Here is a 26608-nt window from a genome sequence, read left to right on the forward strand (position 1 = left end):
AGCTATAGCTGACATCCAGGTACAAAACACATATTTGGAGTCTGTGAGTGGAGAACCCTCCTCAGATGACTATTGTTCTGCATGTGACCTGGGATGGTGCCTCTCAGGACTGTTCCTCATTGCTAGCAGGTGTGGGGCCAGGTTAGGAAACAGCTGTGAAACACTGCAAGCAGAAGGATGCAGAAGTGGCAGAAGAGCTTGCCCTTTTCTTCTCACATCTGTCTCCAATCCACTGATTGGATGTCAATGGATGTTATCAGTTGTCTGAGTAGAGAGCCTGAACCACTCATGAACCACAGTCCTGATCAAAGAAAAGAACCTTGGCATATCAGCATCACTGTGTTTACAGTAGAGAAAACTCAGGCTTCTGCTTTAGACTTCCTTGAAGAGCCTCTTCTGGGGATGTCATTTATTCTGTCATATGTCTAGGACCAGCCAGCATGCTCTCCCAGTTGAATGACCACAAAGGATAAGAGGCTTCAAGATGCTGGCAAGGACAACAGTGTACACAAGGAAAAAGATGGTTTTTTCAAACCATCATTCTATCAGCCTTGTGGGGAAAATACATTACCTGTGCTTGAGGCATCCAGTTGGAAGAAGGTGTCTTGGGACTTTCCGAAAACCGGGTTTTTAAATCCCAGCAGCTTCTGGGGCCTCAGCAATACATGGTACGTCTGCCTCACCACATCATGGTGAAAACCATCAGGTTACTCCCTGCCTGGTATTCAATGGTTCTTAAATGTATTCATTGTCTACTGCAGCATCAAGTCAACAGATTATCATTGGATTCGATGCTCACATGATAGATAAAATCCTTGCAAGCAGTGCAAGGAAAATGGTGATGGGTAAATGAAAGGTGACAGGTGTCACCGCAAGCTCTGTAGTGATGCATTGCCTTATGTGTCCCAGTAGTGGAAGCGCTGCTGCCAGTCTTGGAAGGCTTTCCTGGCTGTAAGATGGGCTTTCATGACAATCACTGGGTACCTGCCTGACACAACCTTAACCAGGAGATTCATAAGACAGCAAGATAGATGTGTACTGAAGTCCATGTGAATGGCAATAGAAAGACTGGGAAACACTTGGGTAAACATTTATGCATGTGACCTCATCTCCAACCTTTCAGAATCTCTGCTCAGATCCTGCCACCAATGCTTAGCCATTTTAAGAACTCTTGATTTATTTAATTAAAAAACTCTTAATTAACAACTCTTAATTTCAAGGAATTAGTCCTGTGGCTTTGTATAGTGTGCCTCACATTTGAGCAGAGTGGTGTTCTATGGCTTGACCCATTCAGCTGTGAAGAATGCCGCCAGCTTTCCCCCATTAAGAAATCTCAGAGATCACCAGGTAGCTTCCACACTGGGGATTCTGAAGTGTCACGGCACTGGCTCCATATTGGATGTGACTGAGAAGGAAAGCAAAGCCTTGGGATGAGAATTGTACCTAATAGGGGTGCTCTACCTTAGAGCTCCTGTGTTTGATCCTGTGAAAACATTAGGGGTTGGTGGTGATATTTACGGCCTGTGGCGTTTACAGTGTATATAATGGTTGTGCTTTCACAGGACCATGAAAGTGCACAGTAAACCTAAGCACCTTCACCTGTAGACAAGTACAGGCTTCCACCTCTCTGTGAATAATGTGGTTAAAATCCAGTTATCCATGATGAGCAATTAGTTTAACTTCATTGGCACAATGTAGCCACGTTAGAGTTGTGGCTAGTATTGTATTGCCTCCTCAAAATTTGAACATGCTATATGAAATATGAATGTTCTCAAAGTAAACTATGAATATTTCCTATAAAAATTGGGCACAAGGAGAATGAAAGGATATGACATTAAACCTTTAAAAGTGGTTCTACCAGCAACCAATCAAAATAATTCTGGGGATGGAAATGGTAAATATTTTAAAGGAATTAGAATAATCAGAATACATCTGTGTTCATTTCAGATCCTATCTTCAGATTCAGGGGGCGCCACAAAACTCAAACATAATTTCTCATTAAAATACAGTCCTATAAAAAAAATGTCATGGTAAGGTCACCCACTAAATCCACACTAAGTTCTAACCCTAATGATCCTTACCTGCCTGCAAATTGGATTTTTGTAGCTCAATGTTCTCTACTCTCTGGGATGTTTTATTTACATAACTTTATATTTGGCTTTGGTTTGCCGCTAGATTTTATTCTTCCTCCTAGGTATATGTTCTCAGCACCTTCTGCTTATGTCTACATTTCCCTCAATTTCTCAATCAGAAAATGCCCTCAGTCCTCCTCCCTTTCTTACATGATCTGATACTGATTTCATCTAAACATCATGTACATGACAGCATCCCAAAAGGTATATCTACAGCACATGGGATTCTCCTAAAACCTGGGCTCCTACACAGAATAGCTGTTTATTAATGAGCCTCCAGGAGGTAGTGTTGGCCAAGGTAAGATTTCTATCTGAATCAAATAGATCCTAAAGAATTGCTACAGATTACAGACTGAGCAGAACCTAGATTCCTTGCAATGCCATGTCAAAAGGAAAACAACAGCTTTAGCTGTAAGTAACCCAGCCTGAACTTCTCTCTTTTTCTCCAACTGAGTGGCTTCTACCATGAAGATTCATGAGGATCAACACTGAATTCTGATTATTCCCCATGCAGTTGTCCCAAGCACAATGCTTTTCCACAGGCTCCATGGTCTTAACCATTCAGTTGCTCAATCCAAAAACCTTGGATTCATTCTTCACTCCTATTCATGTCTTAGTAAGACTCACTGATTCTTCCTTCAAGATGCACATATAGTTCTCATTTTTACCACCTTAGCTACATACTAGCTGAACCCAAGTCCCTTGTCTAAACTGTAACAAAAGGCTTTGCAGTAGAGAGAACCGCTGGCCAAGTTCTTTCCTCCTTTAGTGATGCTTTTTACTATCATTAACTTGAAAGGTCTGGATAACATTTTTTTCAATTTTTCAAGACAGGGTTTCTCTGTGTATCCCCCTGGATTCTTGGAACTCATGCTGTAGAGAAAACTGGAGATCATATGGAGATCTGCCTGCCTCTGCCTTACAAATCCTGGGATTAAAGGATATGCTACCACTGTCCAGCCTGAATAATTTTTTAAGAGGTCTAATAAAAACCCAGAATTATTGTTCCATGTCTTAACGGGAAGCATTCTCATATTACTTCTCTTGGCTAATGCAAATTTAGAGAAATTTGTGCTTGAGATATTACCAACCAATATATCAGCTAGTTTCTTTGCCACAAAAAGGCAAGAATTTGTGGAGTTCAGCCAGTGCAGTGCATCTGGCTTAATTTGGAAAGTGCATGAGCCCGTAACTACAGATTAGTGAACTTGTAAACAGATACATAACTTTATTCGCAGATGATCAGTAATTTCTCACTAGTGGCTAAAGAAAAGGTTAGGCTCTCATTACAAAAAAGTACAACCAATGGAAGGCTCCCTCTCTCCCATCTCCTAAAACTTTGTCCTTATACACCAGATAAAGACATTTTTATTGTTGCTTATTACTTAGTCTACCCAATTCGCTTTATTTTAATTTTCTGTTTCAGATCAACATTGCTAATAACAAAGTAAATATAAGGATGCCTTTATTTTAACACTGTGTTTATGTTATTGTGTTTTAGATGATTTTTGAGAGAAAAGAACAAACTTACGCATGATAAATTAGAGAAATAAGATGAGTGATTCTGTTTCCAACTTCCCGTGTTTAAGAAGTCACCTTCCAGGAAATCTCAGGCAACTGAGACCCAAAGTAAATATGGCACATCTTTCTATATAGATAGTAGTCAGCTCTGTGTCTTACAGAAACGAAAACAAAACATTTTTATACAGCGTGACAACACGACATCTGTGTTTTAAACAGTGTCACATATTTTAATAAACATATTTTTGTCTTTAAAAATAAACATCAAGTTTGTATATTAAGAATCAAGGACATTGTCAAATAAGATATGATTTAAACCATATCTGAAGGCAATGTCTTTCAACTCTCTGAAATGTCTTCTCATTGCTAATGGAATTTCAAATGTCTGTGATACTTCCTTAAAGTTAAGATAACCAACAAAAACCTGAAATTAATAGTAATCACCACATTATGAGGAAATGTTAAAGTTCCAAATAAATAAATATTTCACTATTTAAAATTCATTAAAATTTATGAAGAGGCAATGTACTCTTTTTTGTTTGATCTTTTTCTAAATGAAATATGCTTGAGATACATTCCTTAGAATGTTAAAGTTACCAACAAAAACATCAGACATAATCTTCATGTTAATCGACTCAAAGCCAGGGAGTATTCCAGTCAAGTGGTTAAAAATTAAGACTTACAAACCAAACTACCTGGAAAGAATGTATTGACTTTCAAGTGATATTAAACACACCCACTATAATAGCCAAATCCCATTTGGAATGCTTGGAATTTGACAAGTTGTGTAGTTATGTTTTCATTTTCTTGCCTTTGTTTGTTTATTTGTCTTCTTCAGACTAAATTAGCCACTGAGCATAAGCACAGCTCTCTCTCTGTGTCCGTGTCCGTGTCCGTGTCCTTGTCTGTCTCTCTCTCTCTCTCTCTCTCTCTCTCTCTCTCTCTCTCTCTCTCTCTCTCTCTCTCTCTCTCTCTCCCTGCCCCTTGTTTCAGACAGTGCTTACAAGATCCCTTGTTTCCTCATACCAGAGATAGATTTTCTTCAACATAGACACATATATTTCCACATTTCACTGGTATTCACAGGGGGTGTTCTCCCACAGAGCCATGCTGAAGGATAGTTATCCAAGTAAAACAGTCATGTCCAAGGTCCATCCTGTCTATGGCTCAGGAAACATGCAGAACAGGGGGTAGAAATTATGTAAGTGCCAGAAGAGTAGGTGGAGAGCTAAGAACTCACATTCCCTAGTCTCAATACTGTAGGCTTAAATTTTTCTCAACCATAATTTTAATAATAGTTCTTAAATGCTTTAATGTTCCTTCTAGCCCACCACCCATCAGGTAGTGGAAAAGAAAGGTTATTAGGATACACAGGAAGTGGACCTGTTTAGAAATGATTCTTTGGAGCAAATCCCATCCATGTTTTCAGGAAATCAGAAGTTCAGTTCACAGGTCAGCAGCAGTAGCTCGACCCACTCTTGCAAACACTTCACTGATATTCCAGCAGTCCAGTTCAGTCATATCAGGATAGCAGCAGTAGCAAGTCCTAGCGGTAGCAAGAACTGAGCCAGGCCTTGACTGAATAGGCACAAGTCAGCAGGAGGAGTACCACCACCAGGGATACCAGGAGAAGTTCTCGGCTGTGCCTCTCTCAAGGATGCAAATATCAGTGAAGGTGAGAGACGAAGAATCATTGCACAGCTAGCTCTATAGGCAAGCTGTGCAATTGGGTCCTATTTATACTCCCTCCAAACATCACACATTCTCCACAGGTCTTGACTCATGATGTGACTTGCCTCAGCACATGAGTCTGTCTTAGCAAAAATCCACGTGAGTCTGGGTCAGCTGACATCACTCTGCCAATCAACTGAAGTCTGGAGAAGCTACAGGAAACCTCCAGCACACCACCAGAAGTTTTTTGGTTCGATTCCCTCTGTAGAGTCTTTCCAAATGGAGTTCAACTATGGAATGTAAGGCAGACCGATACATGTGTGTCCTTAGTGAGGAATCCTTCATCATGCATCTTTTCCCATGCTTGCTTTAGCTTTTTTCACTTGTGTTTGTTTCAGGGAAATATTCCTTCGGGTGTCTGCTTTAGTAAAACATCCTTTAAATTGTGTCCACTTCAGGAAAACACTCTTTCATGTGTTTGCCCTAGCAAAACACCATCCAACACAACTACTTTCCAAAGAACCCTTATCTTTCACTTTTTTTACAATTATTACAATCATTTCACATCTACTGTACTTGTCTTCACTGAGACAACACAAGACCAAACCTAGGAAGACGGGAAGATGTTCCTGTGTGTTGATAGATTCTTGGGATGAAGAATCATTGTCTTCAGTTGTGTGCCCCAAGCTGACCCTCTTGGGGACTCCAAACCGATGGCCACACAGATGGAGCTGTTCAATCTTGGTGGGTTACCAAACACAGCAAATAGATTCCAGGGTGAGAAAGATATTCGTAGGGATAAGAGGTGTGGACAAGGGTAGGTGGGAAGTAGGAGGTGAGAGTGGTCAGTATGCAAAGTGTACATGTGTGAAACTGTAATGAACTACAGAAATGATTTAAAATGTGTAAAATGAATAAAGATTTCCCATACCCGATGACAATTCTTTTCTGAATTCTTCAGAGAAGAGACCCAAAGTGGATATGTCTGGGCTGAAACTGTCTTCATTTATACTCATTGCTAAGGAAGGATATTATCTTTGGCCGTACCTCACTTTCACGATTATAATTTTGATAATTTTCAAACCACCTACTTTTGATTCTAGCCTCACTTAAAAGTTACTACAAGAGAGAAAACTGTCTAAAAAGAAGCCCCAGAGGAAACAGTGGTGGTCAATGCAGGTCTGCATCTGAACAAAATAGGCCCTGAAGAATTATTTCAGCTTCCTGAGTAAGCACAACTGATGGTGGTGAGATTTGCTGTGAAGTGTAAAAGACAAACAGGATTTTGATCAGAAATTCCCTAGTTCTAGCTCATCCTTGGCCAAATGCCTCCAGAACTGCATTTACATTTTTGATGGTGTTCCAGTAAAAATACAATTTATTTTATGTGACTTGTTATTTTTCTATAGTCTTGGCTGGCTTGCTCAGGCTAAAATTCTAATTGAATAATTCAAGCATCTGCCACAAATTATAAGCTTGTATTGGTAAGAAGCAAAAATCAGACATCACACAAAAGCTTTAATCATGAAAGCAATTATAAGTTTTGGATTAACACTCTTACCAACCATCATGACCAAGGCAACTAGCATATACAGTTTTTTTTCTCATTAGGTACATAAATAAACATTAGGAAATTCATCCAGTCACTAAATGCTACTGTGGATCTTTGAAGTAAACTTTTGGGCCTTTAGTGCTAATCTGTTTTCATCTCTAAAATGGCAGTGAGGGTTAATTATGAGTAAGCTGTGCCAAGGGAAAGAGATGGAGCTGGGGGCTAATGGATATCATCACTTGTCACTCAAAATTCACTTGAATGTTGTGAATTTACTTGTGTGTATTGGGTAATGTGTGTGTATTTATGTGTATATCATACATGCAAGTGCCCATTATGTGGCTACATCCATGCAAGTGCACAAGTATATGGAATGTGTTTGAAGACTAGGAGTCAAGATATGTGTTTTCTCTCTTCATCTTGTTATTTAAGTCAAGTTCTCACTGAACCTGAAGCTAGCTGGTTCATTGATTAAACCAGAAAGCTAACAAGTTCCACAGATTAGCCTGTGTCTTGTCCCACTCTACTTCACAGAGCTTTAATTGCAAACATGTATTGACACACCTGGCTTTTCATGTGGGTGCCTGAGATCGGAAATCAGATCTTCATATTTACACAGCAATCACTTCACTGACAGAACCATCTCCCCAGCACCGAGAGTATTTCTGCATATAATAAAACAGAGATGTAATTTACACAGATAGAGTCTCAGTACTCCTCGTCATTACATTTCAAAGGGAATTCCTATGTAAAAGGCCCCAGTAAAATAGAAAGTACAATCAGACTTCATTGTCCACCAAACACATGTACAAATATGTATGCAACCCAATTTATAATACAGTTTCAGAATTCCATTTTTTCTCTAAAACATAAATCCAGTATCTACAAATTGAGCAAATATGTGGAAGTATTAAACAAGCACGCTGGGTAGTCTTATGTCAACTTTACACACAAACTAGAGTTTTCTGAAAGGAGGGAACATATATTGAGTAAATGCCTCCATAAGATCTGGCTGTAAGGCATTTTCTTAATGACTCAAGGGGAAAAGTCAGCCCATTGGGGGTGGGGCCACCCCTCCAATGGTGGCCCTGGGCCCTAAAAAATAGCAAGCTGAGTAAGAAAGCCAGTAAGCAGCACCCCTCTATGGCCTCTGTCTCAGCTCCAGGTCCTATCCTGTTTGACTTGTCCTTGTCCTATTCTGATTTCCTTAGATGATGAAAGGGTAAGCCAAGAAATTTCTCCCTAACTTGCTATTTTTTTGGTCACAGCAATAGAAACCCTAAATAGTATGACAAGTAGTTACAAAATTTCAAATTTATGCTAGTTCCCTACTCTTATGAGAAACCAACGATGAAGAAACTCAGAGAATGAGAAAAAATCATCACAATTATGTGTGTGACCTGTGTGATCCTTGGTATTTTCTATTGTTTAAAGAATGGTGAGCTAGATCATAATCAGACATAATAGTGCATTGTATCACAATTGGACAGGTGACAAAAGTAAGATTATCAAAGTGAAATTGAGTTTTTTAATCCATATACCTGAAACTTTAGTAAGTAAAAAAATATGGATTCCATATTTTCAAATATTGAATTAAAATTTAAATATTTAATAAAATATTCAAATAATAGGGGAAATATAGATGATTTTATTTCAATGGTTTATTTATCTACATCATGTTATTTTAGATAAGATTTCTCTGTGAAGACCAGGTTAGCCCAAAAGTCACAGAGATCAGCCTGTCTTTGCCTCCCAGGTTAGTTGGGATTATAGACTTGAACCATTACTCCCAGTTGTATAATTTTCTTGAGTGTGTGTTTATCAGTAGATGAAGCAGATAGAATACATATAAATTGCTATAAACTTTAAACACTAAGCACATACAATAGAGATTATTTTCTTATAACAATATATACACAAAGAGCCCAGGGGTACACATTTTATGGAATTAAAGGCAATCAAACCATCATTGGAAATGTTTGGCCTAGTCTATAAGAGAACATTAGTGAGTTTAAATAGCAAACAGATTATTTAAATAGTTAAAGTGCTAAAAGGAGGAGGATGCAGCATTGCAGAATACTGATGTATAAGAGAGATGTATAAGGGAGAAAGCAAAGAGGATAGAGTGAACTCTCTTTAGTGTTGTTGTTGTTGTTCACTATGATATTGAAATATAATCAAATGTATTAGCCAATTATTTAGTTTTATAGTTTTGTATACAGTTTTATAGTTTTAAATATTCAACTCTTTAATTTGTGGAGTAGAATACTGAGCAAAAAGAAATAGGAGTTATAGAGGCATGACAATATTTCGAGCTTTTGGGCTAGCATCCACTTATCAATGAGTGCATACTATGTGTGTTTTTTTGTGTTTGGGTTACCTCACTCAGGATGTTATTTTTTAGTTCCATCCATTTGCCTATGAATTTCATGAAGTCACTGCTTTTGATAGCTGATTAGTACTCCATTGTGTAGATGTACCACATTTTCTATATCCATTCCTCTGTTGAAGGGCATCTGGGTTCTTTCCAGCTTCTGGCTACTAGAAAGGGAATAGCATTTGAAATGTAAATAAAAAAATATCTAATAAAGAAAGAAAACGGGAAAAATAGAGGCATGAGGAAACTGAGGAGAGATAAAATGCCCTTGACCTTCTTAACTCAAACTTTTCTGCAAATAAAGAGAAACACAGAGCTTCCTAGCTGGAATATGAAATTATCATCCCTTTTTACCTCAAGCACTCAGGTGACTCTCCTTTACCTGGTAAGCCATATCACCAGATGAAATTAAGAAGTTTTGATAAACACGGGTCCATTAAATGTAGAAGCATTGAGTTTTATGTAGAAGAAAAATTCTATCAAAAAGCATGGCAACCTCAGAGTCTCAGAAGGTTTCTGGATGGAGTGATGGAGTAGACTCTCCTTACACACAGCTTCATGGTGGAGTAAGGATGACTGATCTTCCAGATGAGAAGATCTGAGACACCTATAGATCCTCCTGGAATTTCACAGTAAATAGGATTTCGGACCTAGGCTGTGAGTTTGAACAACAGTGTGAAGTCCATGGGACCTGTGAGTTGCTATCCTGGGTAAGAGGCCACTTGTCCTTGCCTCCTTCTGTTCTGAAATTCATGCCCTCAGAAAAGACACATGTGTGTTTTGTGGAAGAAATAAATATAGCCAACTGAGCCTGGGTTAGTGATTATCCTACTCAGCTTGGGTTGGAAGGGGAAGAAAGTGAATGAGCACGTTAGTATTCCAGTAGACAAAAGAAAAGTATAACGATGGATGCAAGAGATTCCTAGAGTCTCACCAGTCAAACGCAAATGAAAGTATTTCCTTATTGGGTCAAAAGTAATACAAAGGAAAAAGAAGGAAGATGTATACAGTCTTTGTACCTCCGTGATTATTGTATTTGAGTAGATTCTAAGACATGTTAAAAGATAAGTACAAAGACTGCACTAAGCTCAGCTGGACATGAAGGTAAAAATACCAAGAAATAGAGTAATCTCATGGTTAATATTTGTAAAAATTGTATCTGTAAAATAACAAGTTTGTTACAGTGAAGAAAAAAATAAGAAAAAAGGAAAATAAATGTTCATTAGCTGGTCACTTAAAAATTCCCTTAAAAGTATTAAGGACCACATCCTACATCTGTGGAATCTGATGAACATTAGTTCTCCCTGTCTTACAGACAGGAGCAGTAACTACAGAGCGTCATCCAAGTGTGCATGTGGTGGAAAATATAATTTAACAGAATGTTTAACCGCAAAGCAAGTTTTCTTGTTGAGCACATGGAAAGAAATGATCATTTATTCCCTCAGTATGCCCGACTGCCTGGATTACAGCAAAACCTGAGACTATAGGTAGAAATTCAGGCTTGAATCTGAGTGCGGCACTCCACTTACAACAGGGGGGAGATCATTTTATAAAACTGAAGGACATGAAACCTAACCCCCGGTGTCTAACGCAGAAAATGGTCTGTGAATTCCCAGCACCACTTTCTTGTGTCATTACCCTTAGTAATAATAAGCATACTTCACTTGGGTGTGATACTTTTCCTTAAGCAATGTGACTTTCTAAGGTTTGTAAATTAAATCATGCTTGCGACGCCTTGAAATGGTTTGCAATATTAGTAGAGATTCTTTCAGAGTCGAAAAGGTTTGAAAAAAATGGAACCGCCCCAGATCTGTCTTTTGGATCTCACACTTTAGGAGGTTTGGAAGAAAGCTGCTTCTCTCAGTGTTGCTAATTAATATAACGACTTCAAATATTCGGATTTAATTACAATTTGAAGTATTCATTAAAATGACTGGATGAATTGTATACAAAATAAAATGTGGGGTAAAGCAGAATAACAGAATTTGTCTGAAATGGCCCTTTATGCTGCAGGCCTTGGGAGCAAACTTGCTAATTATGAATTATCTGAGAGGAAAAGGGTAGAAATATTCATAAGCACCTAGGACTCTGTGTGCATTCCTAGACCTAGAATGAAAAGAGTCATAGAACGGTGTTGTGACCCAGGCAACCTCGAAGCTGAATCACTGAACAGACTCAGGGAAAGCCTAGAAACGGCCCAAAACCTCACAAAACTTACCAACAGATTAAAATAGTGGAGCTGTATTTAAAGTTATATTTTAAACTTATATTCATTAACTTGGCATCTTTTAAATTGATCATGGAGCCAGGAACGAAAGAGAAAGGATACAAATTTAGTTTTTCCAAAGCTGATTAAATAAATTATTCCAAAATCTAATTTTATGCTATCCAGATTCTTTAAAAATACCACGTAATTTGTAGCCAAATTAGTGCATTAGAGGTTGTTAAAAATTATCGCAAATGTAATTAACCATAACAATGTTTTTTTTAAAGAAATACAATTTACAGGCAAGCGTATGAAAGATGTTCAATGCATTAGCCGTTGGAGGAATACAAATCTAAGCTAAAATGGCTGCGGTAAAGAAAATGTTGAGAAGAATGTGGGGTCGTGGGGAAACATGGCTATGATGGAAAGTCCACCTTATTTTAAGTTATTCTGCAGAGTCTAAGTGATAAAAACAACATGGTACAGTCGCAACAAATAGACATATTCAACAATAGAACAAACTCTAGGACTCAGATGTAAGTCCATCCACCTAAAACCACCGGAGTTTTGTCAAAGTTGCCAAGAAGATGCATCATTATAGCAAGTAGCAAAACTTGCAGGCAACATAATGCCCAACTGTGAGCCTTGCATTAGTCTTGTTTTTTGGGGTTTTGTTGTTGTTGTTGTTGTTGTTGTTGTTGTTGTTGTTGGCTTTTAAATGACTAGATTGAAGCATATAAAAAACAGTATTCTTGTTTTATTTTTTGAGGCGTAATTTAATTGAGGGACAAAAGCTTGTGTATTTTTATAAGATACATTACAATTATTCAACAAGTACACACAGAGTAAGAACTCAATCGGGGTACTAAGCATCATCGTTTCAGACATCACTGTTTCCAAGTACTAGGAACTGCATACTCTGCTAGTCATTTTGAAATATATTGTAGGTCGTTTGAGCCAATAGTTATCCAACTGTGCACAAGAAGTATCAGAAGTAATTCCTCCACTCTGTGCCTCGGTGCTCCTCTTCAACTTCCTGCCTTCTCCCTTAACCTGTCTTTTTCGCCAGTTTCCAGCAACCACAAATCCTTCTCTTTTTATCAACATCGGTCTATTCATTTACACAAAGGAGCAAGAACTTATCATGTTTCATCTGGTTGCAATCCATGTTGCTACAAACTACAAAATTTCATGTCTTATGGCTAAATGATATTCTACTATAAAAAAAGAAAATATGACAGCTCTCTATCCAGTCTAGTATTGATGGGTACCTATGTGGATGTAATTGCTTAGCCATTTTGAAGATATTTTGGTGCATAGGAGTGTCACTACCTTTGGGGTATAATGATTTGAATATATATATCCCATACTTGGATTGCTAGATCATGATATATTCCTAGTTTTAGGGCTTTTATGAATTGCCACAATATTCTTTATAATGACTGCCCTAATTTATATCCCCACTAACAGCTTATGCGTTTCCTTGACAGGCATATTTTAAACTAGTACTATACGTTGAGTTTGCTGCATAATCTTCAAATAGACCCTAGGAAGTAGTGACCATAATACGCTTCACCATCAAATGAGGAAAGTAATACTTTGATGTAGATAAAAATATACTTATTTATTGTCTAAGTTCTTCACTTTTGAGGCATTACAAATCACTACTGAAGTTAGTGATCAGGAAAAGGGAATAAACTGTAGAATGTATTCGTAACTTACTACGCTGACGTTGAGATCTTAATAATGATGCTCTTGGCACAAACTTTTATTCAATTGTTAATATTTTTCTTAACTTAATAGTGTCTCTAGATAAAGGACTTGCAGATTCTGATCCAATTAAGGCATACATACTAAAATATGTAAGCTTTTGTTGAAAATATAATTAGGGAAAAATAAACTTATCCCTAGAATTTTCCATCACTCTTTTCATACTAACATATCTATAGAGACCATTAAGATACTGTATGGAATAAATTATGTCCAGCCTCAGGGCTCCTGGAGTATGTCCCAATATTCAATATTTATTTCAACCCTATTTCTTCCTCTGTTAGTGAAGATTCTTAAGTAATTCCAGAAATACTTCTGCTTCTTCTGCTCCTGAAGTTTATGAAGTAAGGTCCTTTCAAAATTTGTGACAGAGAAAGCATGGCTAGAGAGTTTGCCATCAAGGTGAGAATCTGAGAGTCAACTAGTGAGTAACTTAAGCAGATAGACAGGCTGTAGTATAAGATCCTGCAAGGAAGCACATTAATCCTTGGGTTTTTACACAAGAAGGTTCCCTAAATTTAGGAAGTCAACAACTCAGAATCTTCTGGAACTCCCTGAAATTGAGCAGATACACTAGGCCACTCTTTCCCCAAAACTATTCAAGCATAAGGACTGCTCAGAGGCACTTTCAGGAAGCTTGGCATCCCAGAGGAGGCTCAGATGAACCAAGCTGACTCTTTGGTCCTTCTAACTGTAACTCTTTCTTTGATCTGAATGTATTCTCTAAAACTCAAGGTGTTACACACTTAATCTTCAACTTATCAGGGTTGGAAGGTGGTACCTTACAAGATGTCTTTATCATGGAAAGGTCCTCTCTTCTTGAGTTCATTAACAATATCATGAGAGGAGCTCTTGCAGTGGGGTGAGGGGAGTTTCACCCTTTCTGCTTCAGACCGTGTAAGAGTACAGCAACAGACCCTATCAGATGCTGGAGGCTTGTTTTGAGACTTGCCAGTTGGGATCTGTGAAAATGGGTTTCTGTCTTATAAATTGTCAGACAATGATACTCAATCATAAGATGACAAATGGATTGAAACAACGGTTAAGTCAGAGTATGTACATGTTATGAAACTTTTCTTGGACTTCTTGAACTTTGAGTGCCTTCCTAGAAAGAGGAAAGGAGGGAAAAAAGAAAAGGGAAGAAGGAGAAGAGAGGAGCAAGAAGAGTGAAGAGGAGAGCACAGACATTTATCTTTGCATTGTCATTTACTATTTCTTCAGGAATCCTTGAGATTTTAGCGTAAAGACTTCTCCAAGGACATTTTAATATCTATGTTCCTCAGACTCGTTTTCAATTCCCATTGTTCATCTTCAATTATGGCTTGCTCTGTGCAATTTGGAAATACAATATACTTGAGACCATGTTGACTTTTTAATTTGCTTACTGTGTATGTCCAACTAAATTCTAATAATTCTTGAATAAAGTCCAATCATGCTGACTTTAGGATTAGTGTTTTGAGTCAGTACATTTTTTTTGTAAAGAAAAAAGCAGCTCTATTATTAGTCCATGATTTGAGAGATTCGTGACTAAGTCTTGGGATGTTTTTATTTACTTAGAAATTCTCAATGCACTAAATTTAAGACAGTTCTTAAAATCATATGACAAAAATATATAAAAAATAAAAATTATTATTAGAAGTCTGAAAACAGGGGCTATAGTGGTTAAGAGCACTGACTGCTCTTACAAAGGAACCAAGTTCAATACCTGGTACCTAACAAAGGTCTGTAGCTCCAGCCCTCAGAGGATCCACGACCTTCTCTGGCCTTCATGTCTACTGCTTGTTTATGGTACACAGGCATACATGCACGCAAAACATATACAAAATAAAAATAATTAATGTAAAATTGAAAAAACTCTAAAATAAAAGTCTTTTAAAATAGAGATAACTAAATATATACATTGACAATCAAAGTAATATGACCAGAATAAAAACCCTCTTGTGAACTACTGTGGCAATTATTCAGTTATTTTAAGAATAATGATAAAATATCCTTTGAATGAGTATTATTTACAAAATACCATGAAAGAAATATAGGATAGACACAACGGCCTGTAGTCTTAAGGAGTTTACTATCAAATTGAACATGTATGACCCTTTCACAAATTCCTGTAACACAAGGGGTCACTCCCTTAAGAACTTTGGCAAACTTTTGAGAGCAGAGTCAAGAAGAGCCGTTATTCACTACGGAAGCACAGAGTGCAGAAAGCATGTGGATTTGCTTCAGATGGGCCGTGCTGAAAGTGGAGCTATGTAACAAGAAGCAAAATGTATACACATTGCTATTTTAGGAAATATTACTGTCATAGAAATAGAGTGTAAACTTTGACTCAGTCCGTGTGGGCTCAAAGTTGCACTGAGAGGGCAGTTGTTCATTTATTCAAGTGAGACCAATGCACTAGATTTTATATCCTGCTCATCACTTCTGATAATACTACAGACAGGAAAATCCAACATGTTCCATCATCAACAGCTGATAGATCTAAAGAAAAATATATTTATGCATAGTAAACAGGAATCTGGTTCATAAGGAGGAGTGTAAGGTTGTGAGAGAAAGCAGTCCTTGGGAAAAACTATTTTAATCTTGATTCAAAGGCTATGTGGTGAAGTAAGGATGCGAGGATGCAGGATTGAGGTGGCTTACTGAGAAGCATTCTGGAAATAGACCCCGAGGACAATTTAGGATCTAAATTAAGATTTAAGATTATAGAGCCTCGGTATTAACATTGACTAACCCAGTAGCAAGCAGAATTCATTTGAAACATCATTCTTCATTAAGCTACATGTGACAGGGTAGTTTGAATACCCACAAATATCTTCATCTATCTTTTGGCGAACTTCCCTTCCCACTCCCAGCTACTCCAGCAGTGCTCCTTTTATGTGGCTTGCAACATTTGGAGGAATAAGTAGGAAAGTCCTCTCATAGGAATACTTGCTTATGTGAAACCTGTAGGGAAAGAAAGCAGATAAAAAGCCAGTTACTTCTAAAAGGTTAAGATAGGAAAACATGAGAAACTCTGCCTCTTTATTTGGTCTTTTAGGAAAAGAAATAGAGTCTGGTGAAAACCAACATCAACAGGACATCATATGCAAAGTGTATTGTAGGACAAATATTAAGCTTCGAAATAGGCCTAAACCATGATTTTAATCCTTCATTAGAAATTCATTCTAAAAATATTATTAGGCATACCCATTTTTGAACAAATACTTTTTTATTCTAGATATAAGTGGTAAGATTGCAAAAATAATAAACAAATTCATCCCCCATTCTAGTGAAACATGGAGCATCGTAGAAGAGACATTTAACCAGATATTCAGAATAAGAATGAATGAGTTATTATGAAATGTTCCATGAAGAAGATTTATATAAAGCTAAAAAGAATGCAAAAATGCTTGATGGCGTCTGAAGGATCAGGGAAACCTTTCTTGAAGGAGTCACAGCTGACTAGAGATATAAAGAATGAGAAGTATAAAAAATATAAAAAACATAAAGGAGAAAGAGCATCCAGAGAGAAGAGCAGGAGAACACACACACACACACACACACACACACACACACAGAGAGAGAGAGAGAGAGAGAGAGAGAGAGAGAGAGAGAGAGAGAGAGAGAGAGAGAGAGAAGTCTTGATGGCAGGATCAAGCATGAAGGAAAGAGTGATGAGGCAGTTGTAGATGTGTGCACTCCAGTCAAAAACTGTGTGCTCCAGGTATAAAGCATAGTACCATGGTCTACTGTGGGAGCTAACGAAGTCCTCAGTGAGTGTGTGTTAATGACTCGAGCACAGTTGTGTTTCAAACCCATCGAAGTGGCAAAGCTTTCCCCATGTGAAACATAGAGGTATGGCAATGCGTTACCATTGACAGTGTGTGCAGGGAAATGTCCACTGTAGATCTCTTTCCCAACATGTTTATAGACTAAAGACTTTTCCCCGACAAAGACTGCTCCCAGAGAGGATACCTAAGCCTGCTTCCTTGTTTGCAGTAGGCAATAACACTTCCTCTCTGTTCAAGTGTATATAACAAACACACTGAACTTCCAGGGTGCAGCTTAAACAATGGAAAAGCAGGTCCCGGCACAGTTCCCCATAACCTGTACAAGAGTGGCCTTTTAGCCCTCACAACTGCCCAGTTCTGAGCTCTACCACCCTTACAATGCCTGATCCAAGGGGAACACAGGAAAATCTCAAGGGGAAGAGAAATCTTTTCAAGTTTAGTCTTCTAAAATGGAGAAGGATCTGAGACATGGGGTTAACGAAGGACCCAAGACTCTTAGACAACCCCATCGACAGTTTCTTTCATTCTGACTCATAGTCATGGGTCAGAAGTCATAACCCCAACCTTCCAGATGCCCACACATACCTTCTCTCTCACTGTAAGGAGCACCTGAGAGCCAGGAGGTAATTTTATGATAATCTGAGAGTAGAATAAACAGATGTGGATAGAATGTCTCTGAGTAGAAGTCCAATCCGGGGCAGAGCTTCCCAGCAGGATTATGTAACACATTAGTTTTTTTTTTCTTATCTTTTGTTGTACATCAAACACAAATTTGCCTAAGAAGACTACCTTGGCAGGCACTCTCTTTGTTCAGTATTTTGAAATCTTCTTTAAAGAGATATAAATTGTATTTGTGTTGAAAAAAAACTGCTTCTTTGTGGGTTCAGTAATTGCTATATATTTCCATAAGAAAGCAACATTTTAGTTGTATGTGGAGATGCTCCTATTCTAAAAGGAAAAAGAAATTTCAGACATCTGGAAAGAAGATTATTCCTTATCAGGGATTACATCCGTAGGGAAAATGTAGCTATCCATGGTCAGGAAACATTAAATAAGTTCTGTGTTTAAATACACTTAGGTAAGGTTAATGATATTGAATTGAAATGGCTTTGTAATTATAATTAAATAACAAATGTGCATCCATTTTATTATTCAGTATACTACATTAAATATGTTGTTACTGTATTTTATATGTAATTAAAAATAAGTTACAGACATTGCTATCCCCCCTGTTTGATGAAGACAATGATATGCTTATAGTAGGTACTACTCCCAGATTAATCTCAGAGTTTCTCATTTCTAGAAATTTTATTAAACACTTCCTATATGAAATAAACAAAGATCTAATTGATTTGGGGGTGACTATTCCCCAATAGAAACTGATCTGCTTCCTATTTTTAACATGAAAGCACATAAAAAAAATAAATGCAGACTATGTAATTCTGTGATTTCAAGGTATGTTTTCGAAAATATTTCAATGCAAAATAACTGATAACTATGTGTGATAAGAATGACTGCAATCTCATAGTCCCTGGGAAAGAAACAAATCTGAAAGTAACTTCTGGATTGTGATAAGAGATTAAAAGCTCATTCACAATAGACTTGCCCTTAATAAGACTGAATTAAATCAGCTTTGCCTTCTTCAATGGTGGGAATTGCTTTTGCTTTTCTTATGCAACAGTTCCAATTAGAATAACCATCCTTGGGCACCATTTGTTCAACAGCTTCCCTTTCATCACAGCCACTAAAATATTTACCATATGATTAAGTGACTCTAGCATCTTCCAGTTTTTGTGATCCGAACTTAAATGAGGAATATATCAAAACTATTCCAAAACATTAAGCATTTTGAATTTCCATCCTTGACAAAGTTGAGATTAGGAAGATTTTGCTATCCTTTTGTAAAGTGCTAACTAAAAAAAGAACTGAAATTATGATAGAAAAGCCAAACTTGTTATTTCTCCAAAGGAAAAAAGAAATTATATTTTTGGATGAGTTCAGCTTCTTTTTCTGTCAGGTAATGATTAAAAACCCGACGGGAACAATGAGCCTTTGTTAGTCTTTGTTGCCATTTTAATAGGATGATCAAATAAGAATTGTGATTTTCAGTATTCAGAGAAAAATAAGGCTACCCCACCATTGTTCTAATATATAGCAAAAGCTTAAACAAGATGGTCCTACAATTCTATATGATGCAAAGTGCCTACCCCACAAGGTGCCAAATGATGAGAAGGAAAGCATCTATCTCTGCTCTTTATCCCCTTTTGCTAAGAAAACTATGTCCTCCTGAGTAGTTAATGGACTGCCCACTCAAGTATTCATTCATTCATAAAACAGGTCTCCAAGGACTAATATGCAGTAAAAGCACAGTGACATACAGAGGGCAGTTTTGACCTAGAAAGTCTAAGACCAAGCAGATTGTAGGGAAGAAATCTAACTTTCAAAAATAGGGCTTCATACAAGAGTGTGTGTGCTGTTGGAGGATATAACCCATTTACTCAGTGGAAATGTACACCTTCACACAAAAGGCAGTGGATTGATTTAGATTATAGAATTCTGTTTTCTAGACGCTATAAAAGATACTCTGTCTTTCCCAGAGTATACAAAATCTAAGGACATACAGGAGGTAAGATAACAGCATAAGTGAACAGAGCCATGTTCTCTCCAAAGAGGCTGTAGCCCTCTACTCTGTGAATTACTACTGTGTAGAAATTTCACATCAGCATCACATAATCTCCAAAGTTTTATAAAACTTTAAATCCAGATCATAAACTGTCAGTTATTAATATTATCAAAACCCCTTTCTTTTGGGCTGCTGTAACAGCTGGCCCTGTCTGATGGGTCTACTATTAATAAAAATATATTTTTCCTCTTCTAGAAGCTGCTTATCAGATCAAGGTGTCAGCATGGGAAGGTTCTCATGAGGATTTTCTAGCTGCTGGTGGCTAAATTCCTGTTGTGTTGGAAAGAGAATGGGAGAGCTTCTGGGGACCATTTCAAAATGATACTCATCCCTTTCCCCAAAGCCCTATCCTTCTTGACCTAAATTATTTCACAAAGGCTCCATCTTTTACTATAACATTGAAAGCTTAGAATTTGAGCAGATAAACTGGAGAGTTAGAGGGCACAAACATTTAATCTATGACTCCTGTGCTAGGCACGTGAATGCCACATGGTCATGTAAGCCTTCTGGCTACTGGCTACAACCGCTAAATTTCACTTCAGACTAAGAATACCTAAGGCTATCAAAGGATGAGTGCTCATATACTATTGTCCATACATTGCTTCTGTCATAAAAGATCACAAAACTCACTCTTCTACATATTTGTTCAAACTTCCTAGAGAGATGTTCAAGATGGCCCATAAATGCAGCTTTGGGAAATCATGACCTGAGGATGTAGTGTTATTACACTCTACCCAAAGTTAAGCTGCAATAAAATACCATTCTACTTAGCAAACGTAGTTTCTTTGATGAGCTAAATGGACTATAATAGGTACATAGAATTAAATTAATTCAAAATTGGAGCATTTGTCTTCTTTGGGGATGTAAATAAGATTCACTGGGGCCATTTATGAAGGCAGAAGGTCACTCTTTGTTGTCCTACACAGTGACCTGTTTCCTTGCTACACAACACACACTCCTTGGAAACTTACACGTGTTTTTTAGAAGTAAATAAGAAAAATGCTGTTTATAGACTACATAGTCTAATGAGTAAAGGTGACTCCCACGTAAGCAAAGTGGATAGCCCAGATATTATGAAGGGCTCAATCACATGAAGGACCATACTTTTGCTATCCTAGCCTTATTGTTATTAACATGCTGTCTTCAGAGAGGTGACATAGAAAATGGGAGAATTGGGTTAGTATCAAATGAAGCCTACACTTAATAGTTCTACAGAGCATAACTCTGCACTTACTGAAGTGTATGCATCCCACTCACACAGATGTCTCTGACAGTAACCAGTCAACAGTGGAGGTGGGTTCTGCGGGGCTCCATATGATCAGTCAGAAATGAAACGATTCACGAACAAAACAATTTCTGATCCAGCTATTAAATTTTTGGAAAGTTTCACATATATTCAACACTGGTAGTACTTTCAAATTATTTTATTTGCTTCTCCCATGAATTCTCAAGCTTTAAATTTGAATTCCTGTTGAGAGGAGGAAAATAAGATTCAAAGACATCACAAGTCCAATCAGGGCTATGGAATTATGATGCAGTTTTATTTCTAATTACATTAGAATGACAACTGTGGTCAGGTATATCTTGGTGCTCTGAACATGAGTCTGTTTCTAATGATGTGTCTTGAAATAATTACTTTCTACATCACTTACTGTTCCTAACAGTTGAAACATTGTCAATAGTCATACATTAGTTAAGTAGATCATCTGTGCTATATGGTATGTCCTTACCGTGTGGTATATTTTATGATAGACTGTAGGATGTCTATTAAATATCTTAAGGTTGTAAATGAAATATCATCTGGAACCAGATATGGGCATTCACATACACATCATATATATACAGTTAATATTTTTCCATGAGACATGGGTTCTGAGTCTATTGTAGATACCGAATGATAACTTATTTCTCCACCAGTGAAGTGAGCCAATTCAAGCCAGATTAGAATCTTTAAAAAGCTGGTTTATTGAGAAGCTGCTCTCAGGTGAGTTCACTGGTCTCAAGGACAAGGCTGGGGAAGTCACCATGGGAAGAGAGAAGGAGGGCAGGGGGAAGAGGAGAGAAAGTGTGCTCATAGGCAAAGAGAGAAGAGAAGGAGAAGAAGAGAGGGAGGACACTAAATTATCTGGATTATATATGGAGGAGTTTCTGGAGGAAGGGCAGCCCAGCCTCCAGGGCTAGCAAGTTTAGGGTTGAGGGTCGGGTATGCCAGGTAGGGATTTAAGAAAGCTGGGAGAACCTGGAGGCCAGGTCTGCTTAGATATGTAAAATATACACCCCAGTTACTTCCTGAGGTCTGAAAGCAAATAATGCTAAATGCCCTTACATAAAATGGCTGATGAGTTGCATTTAAGCTCATGAGTTGCATGAGCTCCAAAACTCATGCAACTTGGGCTATGTTAAAGTCTAGTTGTTTCTTAATGTGTGCAACCAGCTTACTGAACACTCTGGGTTTGATAAGTAATAAAAGAAAATTATATTGTCTTTCTCCCAATGATACCTGTAGATATGACTCATTGGATTTTCTTTTCTGGTCTTTTAGTAATATTTAGGGCATATCTTAGCATTGTTCCCAACACCCACCCTAAAGTATCTGAATGAAGTTTTTTCCAATATAACTCAAAATTCTTGATAAAGCTTTTTTCTTCCCTACCACAATTTCACATTCTTACTTGAGGAGCAGAAGTAGCCCAAACTCTCACTTAATCCCTTTCTCTCACTACCTCCTCCATCCCCTAAGAGACCTCCCTTTGTCCACAGGCAAAGAGGGCTGAGATGCAAAATGAAAAATTGCTTGAGGCTGTTTGCCTAGCCCTCTCTCACTCAAATCCCCCTCAGTGCCATTCACTCTGGCCGGGCAGGCTACTGAAAACTGTTTTATCATTCTAAATGCTTATTGCACTCTCCAAAGGAACCCCTTATGAGCCATACTTGGCACTGAACTCTCTGTCTGACCCTTGTGAGCTATGTCAGCCTTAGTTTTTTCCAAAAATATATTCCTATAGTCCCCTTCTAATTCCCCTCTAGTAGGGGCCAACTCTATTCTTCTAAGCCAATTCAATCCCGAATGACCATTAATCAGCCTTTTTTTGCCACCCACTCAGCTCCTACCTGTTGTCTTTGTATAAGTATTAGTAGCAGTCCTTCTATTTTAAAAATTGTCTACAACCAAATAAAGGCTGCCAATATTAACCATCTATCAGTATTAAATATCCTGCTGCTGCTGTTTGTGTGTAATTATTTAGGCTAGTGTCCTTGTTCATAAACATAAAGCAGTAAGAAGAATGGATACAATTCTCACAACTCAATCTAATGTTTGAGAAAAGTTATAAACAGAGAAAAAGAAAACAGGATCATGGTCAAGCAGCAAAGGCACTAGAATGCTGGCAATAAAATACTGCAGGAAGGACTCCCATAGATCTGCATGCTAGGTTGCATTTTTGTAATAATTTTCAAATAAAAGACTTCACAACTCATTTTGTGATTATTCTGCCAATGCCTGGATGGTTTTAGTACTGACTTGGCCCAAAACATGAAGCAGTTACAAAGCTGTCCCCACATTTGCCCTCATCTCTCTTTGTTAACAAGATCTGATTTTCTTTTTTGACTAAGTCAGTTAAAGATATCTGATTGTCCTTATCCCTGTAATATCCAGCGGCCATGCACTAGTCCATTTCAAGTATTTATTGTGCTAGTAACTCAAGCAAGATCCACATTTTTTTCCCGCAGCACATGAATCAGTCACAAAGAAAATCTGTCTCTGGTTTCCTTTTCTGTTAGTATTTTCTAGAAGAGAACAAACTTAAAAGGCTGGAGCTGGGAAGAGTTACAGGATGTGTTGAATGGATTGGTGCTACCATACTTTCTACTTCTACTGATTCTTCTAACAGAATAAACCGCAGATACTCTCTAGCCAGGAATTGGAAAATGGATTGCTAACAGAGAAAGTTTTGGTTCATCAGCAAAGTTCACACAGATACATTTTCTCTTCTTCCTCAGTTAGAGCATCAATGAAAAATCAGGGTTTGCAGAAAAACATCACAGGACATTTCTATTATTCAAACATAGTTTATCTGCAGAAATCATATATGATGTTGTATATGTGGGCATCATTTCATTGTTAATAAAAACCATATGTTAAGGAAGACCACAATGAAAATCTGTGTTTGCCTGTGTGACAGATACATAGAGAAAGACGTGCATGCATGTGAATGCATGATGATTTGTATGTGTGTACTCTTGCATGTAGAGATCAGGGATCAACACTGAGTGTTTTCCATTTACTCTGGGCCTTCTGCTTGAGATGGAATCACTCATTAAACCTGGAACTCACCACTTCAACAATGCTAACTGGCCAGTGAGCTCCAGGGATTCTCGCCCTCTTCTTCCCCCAAGGATGATCACCATCATGTTTGACTATTTAACATGGGTGCTAAAAACTCATAGCCTTATACTTCTGCAGCAAGAATTTTGCTATTGGACCATCTCTCAGCCCTAGCTGTGTCTGCCCATCTTCTCATTTTAGGACTAGAATGAGCCTTACCTTTCCTTCAGTGCTATAAAAATCTACCTCCCATTCTGACTTGTGTGTGTCTGATCACGTTGATGGGATTCAGAAAGAGAACAGAGGAAATATAGCTTTGATGGAAGAAAGACTTGGAAATAGAAGTGCTACAGAGGGGTCCGTGTCAGATTTGAAAGAATATAGATGTCTTAGGGTCCTAAGAGCAGAGGAAGCATGCATCCCATTGCAGTGAGAATCTTTAGAGACGTGATCCGAGCCTAAAAGGAAGGGTGTAGGAAGCATCTGTAGAGATCAGCTTCAAAGGACCAAAGCTTTCAGTCTTGTTTATGAGGGCTTAATATTCTCATTTTGCATCAAAATACTAGATTCATCTTCTTGTCAGTCATTAGTTGGGTTTGAGAATAATAGCAGCAGTATCTTTAAGAAAAGAGAAACTGGAGACATTTGTTCTAATTACCCAACTTCTGGAATGGCAGAGTCCACAAGTTTCCTCTAAAACATTAAAATTAAATTGCCCATTCAGCCTATCAAGATTAGATTTCAAAGTTATAATAAATTCTAAATAATGAAAAAACTGAATTCTCATATACCAAAGTTTGTGAGATCATTCATACCACTGTACAAAAATTATACTTTGGTTACTACAATCAGTGGTATGGTTCAAGATAATGCACTTGCCCAGAATGTGTGAGCCCTGGATTTAATCACAATTACTGCAAAAAAATATAGTTCATCATATATATTACTATTATTATAAGCTGAAGATGGTCTTGTCGGGCATCAGTGGAAGGAGAGGCCCTTGGTCTTGTGAAGGCTCAAGGCCCCAATGTAAGGGAATGCCAGGGCAGGGAGGCAGGGGTGGGGGGAGTAGAAGGGTGGGTGGGGAAGCAGGGGGAGGGGGATGGGATTGAAAGTTTCTGGAGAAAAAAAAACAGGAAAGGAGATTACATTTAAAATGCAAAAGAAGAATATTGAATAAAAGAAAAGAAAAAAGGAAAAAGAAACACAAAACATGTTTTCTTTGGGGTAACAAATTATTTGCTGTTGCTTAAGTCAAATGAGCTTTGTGAAACATTTCATGCTAATAGAATTTTTTAAAATGTTATTATTATTGGAAAGTAATTTGTACATTTATGGGACAATATAGGACACCAGTAAACAAGTTTGCATTGTAGAGTGACTAAATCAGGTCAATTAATGTATCTTTCAGCTCAAATATTTATCATTTTTATAGTGTGAATATTTGAGTTCTCTTTAGCTATTGTGTCACATGATATTTTCCTGCCAACATCACAACAAAAGGTCACCAATTCTCTGCTTCAGAGTTAGGAGTGGGAAAATTATAATTATCTAAAGATATTATTCGACTGTCTAATTCTGCACCGCGTATGTGCCTAGGCACAGAAAATAACCACTTTTGACATTTTTAGTAGCCTTCATTCTCCAAGTAGTTTGGATTTAAAGACTTGGCTCAAATAACAGACGCTGAGGAAACAGGTTTTAGAGCAAGTTGAGTCAGAAGCAATGGCTTTAGCTGTATAGGATAACTTGCTGTTGGTCTGGATGTGAGTGTCCACTAGTGGAAAGTGGGTAAGCAGAAAACACACGAGCATCACCACTGATCAAGTGACTCAGCAGAGTGGGGAGTATGATAAGTTCTTCCAGAGACATGTGTGAAGGGCAGAGCAGGACCATCTACCCACAGGAGCCTACCAAAATACCAGAAAGAAATCAAGAGAGGCCACTTAGGACACAACAAGTAACTCAACCAGTGAAGGAAGGAATGTTAAGCCAGGACTGCAAATCCATTAATGGGATGGCAATGGCACAAACGAAAGAGGCTGGCATGTACTATGTATGTATCACTGATACTCTACCTCCAGTTCTGATCCCTTGGCATCAAGTCTAGGGATATGAATTGCTATGGCTGAGTGAGAATTTAAGGCATTGTATGTCCTCAATCTTGAAGAAGTTAGAAAAAGCTTATAGTCATCGGTAAAAGAACCATCAAAAGTTCCCTTGGCCTAAAGGACTCTGAAGAACAGAGGGAAGGAAGAAAGGCTCCAAGGAGTCCGTGAACACAGTCATCTATGTATCAACATTGGGTACAGTCATCTATCAACATTGCTACTATGCATCCACGTCATTCCAAGTCACATAGAAACTCTAACCCTATCAACCTCAACTTTCAAAGGAGCAAATATAGATAATAGTGATATTCCTGAACTAAGAGTTCTCATTGAATTCAGATAAAGCAATGAAAATGAAATAAAATAAAAAATATACATCATCCATGTATACACGTGTATGCTGTTTTACTTTGGACTTGGCATGTACCCAATAGGAGTCCTGCTAGTCAACTTGAAGCAATACTAGTAGGAAGGTATATTCCCCTATA

Source organism: Rattus rattus, chromosome 3, assembly GCF_011064425.1.
Source record: "Rattus rattus isolate New Zealand chromosome 3, Rrattus_CSIRO_v1, whole genome shotgun sequence".
In the NCBI taxonomy this organism is placed as follows: domain Eukaryota; kingdom Metazoa; phylum Chordata; class Mammalia; order Rodentia; family Muridae; genus Rattus; species Rattus rattus.